Source organism: Takifugu rubripes, chromosome 7 (assembly GCF_901000725.2).
Source record: "Takifugu rubripes chromosome 7, fTakRub1.2, whole genome shotgun sequence".
In the NCBI taxonomy this organism is placed as follows: Eukaryota; Metazoa; Chordata; class Actinopteri; order Tetraodontiformes; family Tetraodontidae; genus Takifugu; species Takifugu rubripes.
Genome location: NC_042291.1, coordinates 4,786,808 through 4,801,887, shown reverse-complemented (window position 1 = coordinate 4,801,887; position 15,080 = coordinate 4,786,808).

Here is a 15,080-nt window from a genome sequence, read left to right as displayed (position 1 = left end):
CAAGGAACTTTATCAACACCAGTAAACTCTGCTGTCACGTTTTATGATGGGGGGCTACCACTTTCTGCCTGACTGTCTCCTCCTGGCCCCACCCGTCCAAACAACATTCATGTCAAGGAAGGGTCAACTGACTTGCTTATGCGTATTCCTACTAAAGATACTACCATTCCTAACTTCTAAAGTGCTTATAACAGAAACATATGGTACAACACATGCTAACAAGATAAAATAATTCTCTTCAACAATCAGGACCACGAGAACTCCCGTGGACAAACTGCAGTGTCCAATTGATGCCTGACTTTTCTCTCCAATAAACATCTCTTCAAACCAAGTCGGTGTCTGAAGATTCCTTCCTCATCAACACATCTCAGCTCCCATCAGAAGAAAATTCACCACAAAGTATAAACTTAAACAACTAAATAACAAAGTACCAAACGACATATGGCCCCAATATGTCATCCTACTAGCCACATTTCTAGTTCTGTGGCTACGATACACACGCATCACAGCCAGAAGAATAGAGCAAAATTACCATCAGCGCGCTCTACACCTCTTCTGAGTGTTAAAACTATTTTATCGGTTGATCAACATCATTTCTCGTCACTGTCTGCTTTTCGGAACCGGGCAGGCAGACAAACAGGAATACGCTGGAAAGTCATCAAGAACGAATAACGATCTGGCAGGGAGCAGTTGTGCCTCCGGGGTTTAAGAAGAGTGCTCATTAGAGTCCTGATGCACAACAGGTGTGCGGGGCGAGGCGGCTCACGGGCATGATTGCCCGCAGCTGTGACAACAAGTTCTTCATAAAGGGAGGGGTGGACCTGTTTGTGTCAATTATGAGCTTGCCAACTGCCAACTCCCAGAATTCTCTCCTGTGAAATTCTCTCCAATCCTGGGAGTTCACAAGTTTCCAATCTGACGCAGGACGCTAAGCAGGAAAGAATATAGCCATATTGCACATTTGCAAACAGTAAGTCCTGGCTACATTCGTGTAAAAACGTAAACAATTAAATAACCAAGTACCAAAGGCTTTCCTTTTTGGACTCACAGTTCTGTAGGTTCCCAGGACAGGGAGCTGAGGAAAGTGGCCCAGGCCGTGATCGTCCCACTGAAGAGTGGACTCCAGTCCTTCAATGAAGTTTCAGAGATCCTCCTCAGTGTCCATGCAGACATGGTCCTTCCAGACACTCAAACCTTTGATGATATCAGAAGACAGATTCTAAATATGGAACAACAACAACTGGAAAGCTCTGAGAGGAAAGCTGCAGAGGAGCTCCAGGACCTGGACAGGCAGACCGAGGTTCTCACTGCAGACCAGGGTCGTTTAGCAAGGCTGAAACAGGAGAAACAGTTAGAGTTAGACAAGCTACAAAAACAGCTGGGCTCTTACAGGTCTTCTTTGGAGACCTACAAAGATGCTCTGAACACCCAGAGGAGAAACCTAGAATCAGCAAAAGAAACTTTAGAGAACATGAGAAAGAAGAGGGATGAAGCAGAGACGATGAGGAATGTAGGACTTGGTCTAATGGTCATCCCAGTCGCTGGATGGGTTGTTGGTGAGTAAATAAAAGTTGAAGCTTCAAATGATCTGAAACATGTTCAGTGATTTTGTGTTTGACTAAAGTTACTAGAAGACAAGTGTGAGACACACTGAAGACGTCTTTGGACAATCACGATCTGGTCATGTGAATCTATTTTACATTTATTTCAGGCCCTGTTGTGGCTATTGGTGGCGCTATAGATAAGGATCAGGCCTCTGATGCTGTCGACACTGCTAGAAGTGAGGTGGACAGCTGTGAATCTCAGGTCACAAAATACCACAACAAAGTTTCGGAGTTCCAGAGCTTGATCTCCAAAGCTGAAGGTGAAATCCAAGATGTTGACCACAAAATTCATCAGACTGACGCCAACCTGCGAGATTTGTCTGGGAGGCGGGAGGTTGTTGCTGATGTTCAGAATAGAATGAGGAGAGTTGTCAATCAGCTGGGGATGCTGAGTGGGATAGGGAATGTGGCAGAGCTGCAGACCCAGCATCTGGTCCTGTTGGAGCCTGTGATGAAGGTGATGGAGGAGATGACAACAGCACTGGGTCGGATCACTGGAGAGGAGCTGCTGATCACAGAAGGGATAAAGAGCCTGTTGGGGCGCATGAAGAGGAACCAGGAACAACTAAAGTGCCTGGTTGATGCTAAACAGGGAGCAGATGATGAGTATTATTAACTCTGATGTTCTGCTGTTTGGTGAATTCTAACATAGAAACACCTGTGGCTCATTGATAAAAAGCTGTCAGGACATTTGTTCTCTTCTGAATGAGTCCAGCTCAGGAGAAACAGTTTTTTTCTTTTGTGTAATAGTCTGTTAGAGAGAAGAAATGGGTCACTTCTTGTCAAAGTGACAGGTTGACCTTCCCCTGAACCCGCCCACATCTGTCCCCCCCCCCCCCCCTTTCCCGCGGTTCCCGCCATTCTTCCTCCCGCCTGTTTTTGAAAAGGAAGGGTATCAGTTACAAATCAGTTTTGCCATAGTTCTGGCATAGCCATCTGTGGACAACATGAGTAGTTCTACATCCGTGATTGGTGAGACGGCTGTGACCGTTATAAGAGAATTGTGTGGAAAAGTAGTTGAAAAATCCACGGTGTTTGTACAGCGTTCTCAGGCGTCACCTTCTGAGCCTTTGCAGCAAGAATGGTCTTTGGAGCCTTATAGTCAAACAGGGAGTTTTGGGTATGTGTTCCGTTACAAGACGGGGGAGTTGATTCTCTATCAGCGGGAAGAATCTTCCAGTGAGGGGCCTATGTTGTCGGCTACGATGTCTTCCAATGACTGGGGTGTGTTGAAACTGATCAAACCGAGAATGGTGTGTGTGACTGAAGAAGGCTGTGAAGAAAGAAACAACACAGAACAGAAACCTTCCACAGAACAAACATTTTGTGAAACATTTGTGAAAACTAGAGAAGAGAAAACTAATGGAGAAAGTTAGACTGTTAGAACCCTAACACTGTGGTTCAGAAGAAAAGAGAAAAGAGTTGGTGGCCTCAAGTAAGAAATTTAGGGGCCTACGTTGTCTTCCGGTGTCCGAGGTGTGTAACTGAAGAAGCTTAAATCCCCTGGAGACCTGGACCCCCTCCTGGAGAAAAACATTCTTAACATGAGTTATATCGCCTGAACCTGTTGTTTGGTAGAGTTCCCGTGTAGGGAGGTATCCCCATGGGAGCTACAACACCATTTGGTCCACCAGGGCAGTCGTCAATATCAGACTTTTCGGCGCCAATCAACTTTTTTTTTTTTTTTTTTCCTTCTCGCCAAGCATTGTAAAGCGAATATATACATGACCATCTCACAGTCATTAGCTCAGTCCTCCAGAACTTCATCGGAAGCTTCACCGTCTGCGAGCGCGTGTAACAAGCAAAGATGACTGCAAAGATGACTACCGGTAAGCCTCAAATTCTTCCCAAACTTTTTCTCTGTAGTTTTCTAATTAGTTTTAGAAAACTATTAATGAATGAACTATTAATGATTAACTACTATTTACGAATAACTGTGTTTTAGAAGTTACAGTAGAGGTTCACCATATGCCAATTTATCCTGGTAAGCAATCCGTGATCTTTTTAACCTGAAAGTTGTTCTATTTTTATTCTAGATTTTTAAGTGTAACTTTCTGTATCTTTAAAGTCAGCGCCGATGAGTTTGAAGGAATAACCCTCACGCAAACAGACATTGGTATTTTACATACAGTTTTTTTTTGTTTTGTTTTGTTTTTTATGAACAGCTCAGTTGTTCATAGATTGCTGAAATATAACTTTTTATGATACATTTTTCAGATCTGTTAGCCAGGGCTGAAAGATTGGTATCCGAAGACAACCAAGAAACTGAAAAAGCAGTAAAAGCATTGCTGTGTTCTGAAACCCCACTCCCCGTGCAGGGGACAAATTGCTGTGTAACTGAAATTGGTGAAATTGAGATTGAGAGGGAAACCTCGGCACTTCAACATGGGACTGACTCAAGTAAGCAGACGAACAAACTCTCCAGAAGACGTGTGAGACAGCCAGGAGGACCGAAGTCGACTGTACAAGGTAATATATTTATCTGTGATTAGAAGTATATACAAAATATGTGCCGTTTTGATGATTTGTATTTTAACGATTTTCCCCTCTGTCTAAACAGAACCATCAAAACAGAACCTTCAAACGTGCGCCTCTCTGAGCACTGTGACTCCCACGGGCTTTCCACCCTCCCGTGAACCTTCTGCCCCTGCGAGGAGACGTAGAATACGGCAAGCGTGTACCACTCTGACCCCTGTACTTACATCGGGACCAGATCCTTTCGAACCTGCGAGGCCGATAAGGAGACGTAGGAACCAGAGACAAAAGTCTAACATTGTCAGGAGATTGTTTGATGGTATATTTTATACTATATCTTCTTGACTAATAATAATAATAATAATATATAAAAAAAATAATAACTCTTCTCTCATCTAATTACAGATTCAGGGTTGAGATTAAACGAGAGCGTTCCTGAACCGTCCTTCAACAGGCTGGAGGGGGATACGGGGGGCAACGATCATCCCCAACAACAGCACGAGCACCAGGAGAGCGTTCCTGAACCGCTCTGTGACAGTGTGGAGGATACAGGCTGCTACATTCATTCCCAACACCCCCAAGACAAGGTAGTGCTGGAGATTTTCAATAATGTCATACGGTATATTGTTTCCTCCAATTGTAACCAAAGGTGTACTAAAACAGTGTTGAAAAAGCTGTAATTTTTTTTCCTTTTTCTGTCTTTTGTTTAAGATATGGATGAGGATTTCAATGTTGAATATTTTAATCAAGTACCGAATGCTTTACAAATAGCTGTTGATCAATTAAGTGATGAGGATTTCAATGTTGAATATTTTAATCAAGTACCGCATGCTTTACAAATAGCTGTTGATCAATTAAGTGAAATTCCAATCTCCATTCCAATAAATTTACAATTTACAGAGCAAAATGAAAACGTCCTAGAACTTGACACCTTACAACTCATAAATGATGCCCTCGAAAACCTTAATGCAGTTAATGCAGTAGAGTTTGAAAATCATTCTCCTTCATCAGCTCTCCACACGCAAAGTGATCATGTCTTACACGCGGTAACAATCAGATCAGAGACGGATTCAGCAGAGACACAATCGGCTCTTCCTAACCCCCCTCCTGAACAGGGTGAGAGGCAAGGAGAAGGGGGGTCAGAGAGCAGCCCCTCAGCCCATCTTTCTCCTCAGCAAGGGGGAGGAGGGCTAGGAGAAAATCCATCCGATCTCTCTCCTGAGCGGGGTGAGAGGTTTTTTAATGATTTTAACACATGGAGAACAAGACGCTCCTTTAACATTCCCACTCGGGGAAATGTGCCTGACATTGCAACATTCTATCGAGATGTAACAGGGGTTATCAGCGAATTGGTGGATGTTGCCAGACGACATAGTAGTTGCAATGATTTAATACAGTTGGAGGTGGTGGGTGAAAACGTACACAATCATGTTACAGTTGCTGTGGATGAACAAGGTGAAAATATTCTACCTGCTTTTAATGGAATGCTAGATCGGATTGTGCAGTCAAACGGTATCATTTCATCGGATGAGAATATAGATTTCATCCTTCACGTGGTGCAGAACCCAGGAGGAGGTGCCAAACGTAAGATGGAGAAAACTCTAGACTGTGAAATCATTGACAAAAAAAGACGTCACTTATTTATCGTAGACAACAGAGACAACCAGCTTTGCTTCGCCATCAGTCTAGCTCACGTTATCTACCCGAAACTTACTGAAAGAGAATGCCTTGATATTGCGAGGAAGTTGCAGCATCAGGTTGGTTTAAATGATGAGACCCCCGTCACTTTCAGTGACATTGGTAAATTTGAAAATATTCTGGGGCGTAAAATTGTTGTGTTTTACAGAACATGCCACAGTAAACCCCTCTCACATTATGAGACAAAATTCTCTGATCGTTCCAATCAGTTGTTTCTCTTTTTACTACAAAATCACTATTATGGGATAATAGTGTCTGTAATTATTGTTACAAGACTTTTAAGCACCCCTATACCCACTTTTGTAAAGGTTACTGCGCAGTGTGCATCGATCCTGCCTGCCCCACAGAAGGGTTCAACACAGTGGTTTGCTCTGACTGTAACAGAACGTGTCGCTCACCCTCTTGTTTCACCAGACACAAATTGGTCGGTTCAAGCAGAAAGTCCAGCCTCTGCGACCGAATCAAAAAATGCGCACGATGCGACCTATACTACAGTGTCAATTTGTCGTTAGACGATGCAAAGCATCGCTGTGCGGTGAAAAAATGTAAAATCTGTGGTGAAAAACTGCAGAGCGACTCTAAAGTCGTTCATAGTTGTTACATTCCTACCCTCCAACCAGACATCTCACATCCTGATTTGGTTTTTTATGATTTTGAAACATTTGTGGGTCAAAATGGAGAGCATGTTCCTTTTTTAGTGCATACAAAAACATCCAAAGGTGAAGAGAAGGCGTTTTATGGTCTTGACTGTGCTAAAATGTTTATTTTGCATTTCAGGAAGCCACGATACAAACAGAACATCTTTATAGCCCATAATGCCAAGGGGTTTGACAGTTATCTGGTGTTAAAAGGTATGTTGGAACTGGATGTGACGCCACAACAGATTCTGATGAACGGGAGTAAAATCCTCAGTTTTGAGGAATCCCATTATGGTCTCAAATTCATAGATTCCCTGTCATTTCTCCCCATGCGTCTCAGCGCTATGCCCAAAGCCTTAGGATTCACTGACAAGACCAAGGGGTATTTCCCACACAAATTTAGCTCAGAAATTCACCTCAATTACGTGGGGCCCTATCCCGTTCCGTCCGACTACGGCGTAGATCGCATGACGGTGCGCGAACGGGAAGAATTTGACCCGTGGTACAACGAGGTCGGCCGAGGTACCTTTGACTTCAAAAAGGAGGCCTCGCTGTACTGCAAAAATGATGTTGACATTCTCACCCAGGGCAGTCTTAAATTTAGAGATCAGTTCCTAGGTGAGACGGGGGTAGACCCTTTTGGTTCTATCACCATAGCCGGAGCCTGTATGAAGGTGTTTCGCACCAATTATCTGACTCCTAACACTCTGGCTATCCCATGCCCTCACAACTATTTGAATCAGAGCAAAAGATTCTCTAGCGCATCGGTTCAATGGTTAGAATGGTTGATGCACAAAGAAAAAATCTTTATACAGCATGCTCTAAACATGGGTGAAAAACAGATTGGTGCATTTTTCGTAGACGGATATGCTGAGATTGACGGTGTAAAACATGTCTGGGAATTTCATGGATGTTTTTACCACGGCTGTCCCAGTTGCTTTGATCCCACAGTACAGTGCGATATGAGAGGCGTCACCTTTGGTGAACTGCACTACAAAAGTGAGAAGAGGGTGAGTGAGCTACAGACCACACATGGGGTTCGTGTTGTAGTCATGAGAGAACACACGTGGAACCAGATGAAAACAACATGCACGGAGGTTAAAGAATTTCTCCGTTGCTTTAACGCTCCTGAGCCTCTCAACCCCCGAAAAGCACTTTTCGGAGGTAGAACGAGCGCTTTAAAACTGCGACACACGGCAGCACCCGATGAAACCATCCACTATGTTGATGTCACCTCACTGTACCCGTTTGTCAACAGTACTTGCTCTTACCCCTTTGGTCACCCCGTGATCATCTACAAAGATTTCGAGGACCCACGCAGCTACTACGGCTTCATCAGAGCCACTGTGTATCCTCCTCGAGGTCTTTTATTCCCCGTGTTACCGCACAAAAGTGAGGGAGGTAAATTACTCTTTACACTGTGTCGCACCTGTGCCGAAACTAACAATGAGGGTGGCCCCTGCGAACACGACGATGAGGGCAGAGCTCTGACGGGGGTCTGGGTCACCGTTGAATTCATCAAAGCTCTGGAGGTGGGGTACAGGGTGGGTAAAATTACAGAAGTCTGGCACTTTGACAAGAGCAGCGACACTGTGTTTACCGACTACATACACACCTTTTTGAAAGGAAAGCAGGAAGCCTCGGGTTACCCCGCTGAGGCGACGGACCGAGAGAGCAGAGAAAAATACATCAGGGACTATCAGGAGCATCAGGGCATTCTTTTAGATGCTGGCAAAATCGAGACCAATCCTGTGAAAAGACAGGTTGCTAAATTGTGTCTCAACAGTTTGTGGGGAAAGTTTGCACAGAGAGATAATTTGTTTAAAACCACCATTGTCTCAGATCCTAAAGAATTCTTTAGTTACATGTTTTCAGGTAAATACAAAGTCGAATACTTTTCCGTTCTCCACAGCAACAGAGCTCTCATCAGGTGGAAATACACCGAGGGCTACGTTCAACCCCCAGGTAAACAGAGTAATGTTTTTATTGCAGCATTCACCACAGCACACGCACGACTGAAGCTGTACAGTTATCTGGAAAAACTACAAGACAGAGTGTTTTACATCGACACAGATAGTTTAATCTATCTGGTCAAAGAGGGTGAGAAACCTCTAGAGCTGGGTAACTATTTAGGTGACCTGACGGATGAACTGGATGGTGACAGCATTCAAGAGTTTGCAGCGGCGGGTCCCAAGAGTTACGCGTACCAAACACGAAATAAAAAGAAAGTCGTCATGCGTGTGAAAGGTATCACTCAGACCCAGGAATTTTGTGAGCGTGTGAGCTTTGACAGTGTCAGAGAGCTGGTGGAGGGTTACCTGAGTAATAAACAAGAGGGAAACACGATCGAGATCCGTCAACACAGCATCAGACGTGATAAAAAGGGTTTTGCATTGAGAAATGTGTCATTTGATAAAAAATTTAGGGTGGTGTATGACAAAAGACGACTCTTTGCTGACGGAACAACTCTGCCTTTCGGGTATTAGAAATGCAGGAAATTGAATTTGATCCTAGGTTTATCTTTCCTTTTTCTTGTTTAATCGTGGGTCCAAGCGGGTGTGGAAAGACCTATTTTGTAAAAAATGTATTGGAAAACTGTGACCGTGTAATAAATGGTGTACCTGACAATATCGTGTGGATTTATACCTCTTTTCAACCTATGTACGCTGAACTGCAAAAGATGATTAAAAACATTAAATTTGTCAAAGGTCTGCCTGATTCTTTTGAAGATGAAACACTGTTTCCTCCTGATCAAAAGCATTTGATTATTTTGGACGATGTTATTTTTCAAGCCTCTGACCATCCTGAAGTGGTAAAGATTTTTACACAGTATCGCCACCACAGAAACATGAGTGTTATGATGTTGACTCAAAACGTGTTTCACCAGGGTAAACACAGTCGCACCATCAGTTGGATCTCACCCCCGTCTGCCCAGATCCGTACAGACTGAGGACGGGTGTACTACCTCACCAGCAAGCGGCCGTTTACATCCCCAGAGCGTCGACGTAGATCATCATGTCAGCGCGTATAAAAAGAAACGCACCCCTGCTGAAGGCCCTGTACCGTGCCACACCCAAGAAACGTAGAGACATTCTTATTCACAGCTCCCCGGATTTTATCCAGACACTGTGTGAGATTTCTTTAAATCTTCTAAAAGGAAACGTCCCCCTGACTCCTTCTCAATTTAAAAAACTGAAGAGACAGAAAAAAATTATCAAACTGTTGGCTGATAAAAGAACCAGTTTAAAGAGGAAGCAACAGGTTCTAAAGAAGCAGACGGGCGGATTTCTTTTACCTCTCCTCTCAGCGGTGGTACCTTTGATCGGGAACCTCGTCGGAGGATTGATACGAAAATGACTTTGAAAAAGGCCCAAAAAATGTTTCTCGTCACCCCTCATCAACTCAACCGCCTGACGCGACCCTCCCAGTCCATCAGAGATGTCGCGGAGGACGATTTGGACGCTAGGATGAGAGCCATCTTAAACGAGCAGGGGCTGAGCTCTCATGAAAAAATTAAAAAATATAACGCGTTACTGCAAAGATATCTGACCTTTGTGAAGCAGGATCAGACAGAGAATCTGACAGAGAATCTGACAAAGACGGAGGCAGAGGCAGATTCTGGGACGGACGTACGGACGTCCGATAGCATCATCGACGACGTGTTGCAGAGCCTCCCACCGCGAGATCGCAAGAACGCCGAATACGTCTTAAAGAAATTATCCGACCGTCACGATGTTTGGAATACAAAAGGGGAATTTGTGTACCGGGGCAACGTTGTAAAAGGGTCTCACATGATCGATCTATTCAAACGACTCTTGTTTCCTTTTAAAAAGAAAAAATCAGAGGGTTCTGAACCTCCCGGATGGACACATTTTTTAAATACTCTCTCAGAATTAAACATCCCTTTGTCTTCTATAAGTAACCCAAAAGCGCGTAATCAATACCGACTCCTCAAGATGGATGCGATCGGATCTCAAGACTCTGAAACACCTGTGGATCTACCGTCAAAAACTAGAAGACGAAAAAATGACCCCCCGCGTTGGATTAACATTTCATCGTGAATAAATGTAATACACAAAGTTTTGTCTTTTACCAATAAAGCGTTTATTAAACATTTTTTCGAGCGTACAGTCATTCATTCAAAAACTTTAAAAATCTTTAAAACATTGCAAAAAACAACACCCCTGCTTGGAGGGACCATTGATTTTATTTCTAATACAGCGCTGATATTTCCTCACATAGTCGTACACCATGAAGTCATTCTTTATTACATCATCATTGTACAAAGACGGTACTTGATCAAAAGATAGCCCGCACGCGCGGTGACAGAGGTAATAGATGCAATGTTGTCCGCAGACCGTCGACATGTGGTGCTGCAACTGAACGTCGATGATGCTATCGGACGTCCGTACGTCCGTCCCAGAATCTGCCTCTGCCTCCGTCTTTGTCAGATTCTCTGTCAGATTCTCTGTCTGATCCTGCTTCACAAAGGTCAGATATCTTTGCAGTAACGCGTTATATTTTTTAATTTTTTCATGAGAGCTCAGCCCCTGCTCGTTTAAGATGGCTCTCATCCTAGCGTCCAAATCGTCCTCCGCGACATCTCTGATGGACTGGGAGGGTCGCGTCAGGCGGTTGAGTTGATGAGGGGTGACGAGAAACATTTTTTGGGCCTTTTTCAAAGTCATTTTCGTATCAATCCTCCGACGAGGTTCCCGATCAAAGGTACCACCGCTGAGAGGAGAGGTAAAAGAAATCCGCCCGTCTGCTTCTTTAGAACCTGTTGCTTCCTCTTTAAACTGGTTCTTTTATCAGCCAACAGTTTGATAATTTTTTTCTGTCTCTTCAGTTTTTTAAATTGAGAAGGAGTCAGGGGGACGTTTCCTTTTAGAAGATTTAAAGAAATCTCACACAGTGTCTGGATAAAATCCGGGGAGCTGTGAATAAGAATGTCTCTACGTTTCTTGGGTGTGGCACGGTACAGGGCCTTCAGCAGGGGTGCGTTTCTTTTTATACACGCTGACATGATGATCTACGTCGACGCTCTGGGGATGTAAACGGCCGCTTGCTGGTGAGGTAGTACACCCGTCCTCAGTCTGTACGGATCTGGGCAGACGGGGGTGAGATCCACTATTAAATACCCGTGAGGGTCTTTTGTGGCGTCTTCAAAACTCTCCAAGAAAAATGTCTTTTGTGATGGAAAAATCTGATGAGCCAATATATTCATTTGTAGTTTATCCAGTGGGTTTTTAAACATGACCAAATAATTGCTGTTCAAACTGATGGTGCGACTGTGTTTACTCTGGTGAAACACGTTTTGAGTCAACATCATAACACTCATGTTTCTGTGGTGGCGATACTGTGTAAAAATCTTTACCACTTCAGGATGGTCAGAGGCTTGAAAAATAACATCGTCCAAAATAATCAAATGCTTTTGATCAGGAGGAAACAGTGTTTCATCTTCAAAAGAATCAGGCAGACCTTTGACAAATTTAATGTTTTTAATCATCTTTTGCAGTTCAGCGTACATAGGTTGAAAAGAGGTATAAATCCACACGATATTGTCAGGTACACCATTTATTACACGGTCACAGTTTTCCAATACATTTTTTACAAAATAGGTCTTTCCACACCCGCTTGGACCCACGATTAAACAAGAAAAAGGAAAGATAAACCTAGGATCAAATTCAATTTCCTGCATTTCTAATACCCGAAAGGCAGAGTTGTTCCGTCAGCAAAGAGTCGTCTTTTGTCATACACCACCCTAAATTTTTTATCAAATGACACATTTCTCAATGCAAAACCCTTTTTATCACGTCTGATGCTGTGTTGACGGATCTCGATCGTGTTTCCCTCTTGTTTATTACTCAGGTAACCCTCCACCAGCTCTCTGACACTGTCAAAGCTCACACGCTCACAAAATTCCTGGGTCTGAGTGATACCTTTCACACGCATGACGACTTTCTTTTTATTTCGTGTTTGGTACGCGTAACTCTTGGGACCCGCCGCTGCAAACTCTTGAATGCTGTCACCATCCAGTTCATCCGTCAGGTCACCTAAATAGTTACCCAGCTCTAGAGGTTTCTCACCCTCTTTGACCAGATAGATTAAACTATCTGTGTCGATGTAAAACACTCTGTCTTGTAGTTTTTCCAGATAACTGTACAGCTTCAGTCGTGCGTGTGCTGTGGTGAATGCTGCAATAAAAACATTACTCTGTTTACCTGGGGGTTGAACGTAGCCCTCGGTGTATTTCCACCTGATGAGAGCTCTGTTGCTGTGGAGAACGGAAAAGTATTCGACTTTGTATTTACCTGAAAACATGTAACTAAAGAATTCTTTAGGATCTGAGACAATGGTGGTTTTAAACAAATTATCTCTCTGTGCAAACTTTCCCCACAAACTGTTGAGACACAATTTAGCAACCTGTCTTTTCACAGGATTGGTCTCGATTTTGCCAGCATCTAAAAGAATGCCCTGATGCTCCTGATAGTCCCTGATGTATTTTTCTCTGCTCTCTCGGTCCGTCGCCTCAGCGGGGTAACCCGAGGCTTCCTGCTTTCCTTTCAAAAAGGTGTGTATGTAGTCGGTAAACACAGTGTCGCTGCTCTTGTCAAAGTGCCAGACTTCTGTAATTTTACCCACCCTGTACCCCACCTCCAGAGCTTTGATGAATTCAACGGTGACCCAGACCCCCGTCAGAGCTCTGCCCTCATCGTCGTGTTCGCAGGGGCCACCCTCATTGTTAGTTTCGGCACAGGTGCGACACAGTGTAAAGAGTAATTTACCTCCCTCACTTTTGTGCGGTAACACGGGGAATAAAAGACCTCGAGGAGGATACACAGTGGCTCTGATGAAGCCGTAGTAGCTGCGTGGGTCCTCGAAATCTTTGTAGATGATCACGGGGTGACCAAAGGGGTAAGAGCAAGTACTGTTGACAAACGGGTACAGTGAGGTGACATCAACATAGTGGATGGTTTCATCGGGTGCTGCCGTGTGTCGCAGTTTTAAAGCGCTCGTTCTACCTCCGAAAAGTGCTTTTCGGGGGTTGAGAGGCTCAGGAGCGTTAAAGCAACGGAGAAATTCTTTAACCTCCGTGCATGTTGTTTTCATCTGGTTCCACGTGTGTTCTCTCATGACTACAACACGAACCCCATGTGTGGTCTGTAGCTCACTCACCCTCTTCTCACTTTTGTAGTGCAGTTCACCAAAGGTGACGCCTCTCATATCGCACTGTACTGTGGGATCAAAGCAACTGGGACAGCCGTGGTAAAAACATCCATGAAATTCCCAGACATGTTTTACACCGTCAATCTCAGCATATCCGTCTACGAAAAATGCACCAATCTGTTTTTCACCCATGTTTAGAGCATGCTGTATAAAGATTTTTTCTTTGTGCATCAACCATTCTAACCATTGAACCGATGCGCTAGAGAATCTTTTGCTCTGATTCAAATAGTTGTGAGGGCATGGGATAGCCAGAGTGTTAGGAGTCAGATAATTGGTGCGAAACACCTTCATACAGGCTCCGGCTATGGTGATAGAACCAAAAGGGTCTACCCCCGTCTCACCTAGGAACTGATCTCTAAATTTAAGACTGCCCTGGGTGAGAATGTCAACATCATTTTTGCAGTACAGCGAGGCCTCCTTTTTGAAGTCAAAGGTACCTCGGCCGACCTCGTTGTACCACGGGTCAAATTCTTCCCGTTCGCGCACCGTCATGCGATCTACGCCGTAGTCGGACGGAACGGGATAGGGCCCCACGTAATTGAGGTGAATTTCTGAGCTAAATTTGTGTGGGAAATACCCCTTGGTCTTGTCAGTGAATCCTAAGGCTTTGGGCATAGCGCTGAGACGCATGGGGAGAAATGACAGGGAATCTATGAATTTGAGACCATAATGGGATTCCTCAAAACTGAGGATTTTACTCCCGTTCATCAGAATCTGTTGTGGCGTCACATCCAGTTCCAACATACCTTTTAACACCAGATAACTGTCAAACCCCTTGGCATTATGGGCTATAAAGATGTTCTGTTTGTATCGTGGCTTCCTGAAATGCAAAATAAACATTTTAGCACAGTCAAGACCATAAAACGCCTTCTCTTCACCTTTGGATGTTTTTGTATGCACTAAAAAAGGAACATGCTCTCCATTTTGACCCACAAATGTTTCAAAATCATAAAAAACCAAATCAGGATGTGAGATGTCTGGTTGGAGGGTAGGAATGTAACAACTATGAACGACTTTAGAGTCGCTCTGCAGTTTTTCACCACAGATTTTACATTTTTTCACCGCACAGCGATGCTTTGCATCGTCTAACGACAAATTGACACTGTAGTATAGGTCGCATCGTGCGCATTTTTTGATTCGGTCGCAGAGGCTGGACTTTCTGCTTGAACCGACCAATTTGTGTCTGGTGAAACAAGAGGGTGAGCGACACGTTCTGTTACAGTCAGAGCAAACCACTGTGTTGAACCCTTCTGTGGGGCAGGCAGGATCGATGCACACTGCGCAGTAACCTTTACAAAAGTGGGTATAGGGGTGCTTAAAAGTCTTGTAACAATAATTACAGACACTATTATCCCATAATAGTGATTTTGTAGTAAAAAGAGAAACAACTGATTGGAACGATCAGAGAATTTTGTCTCATAATGTGAGAGGGGTT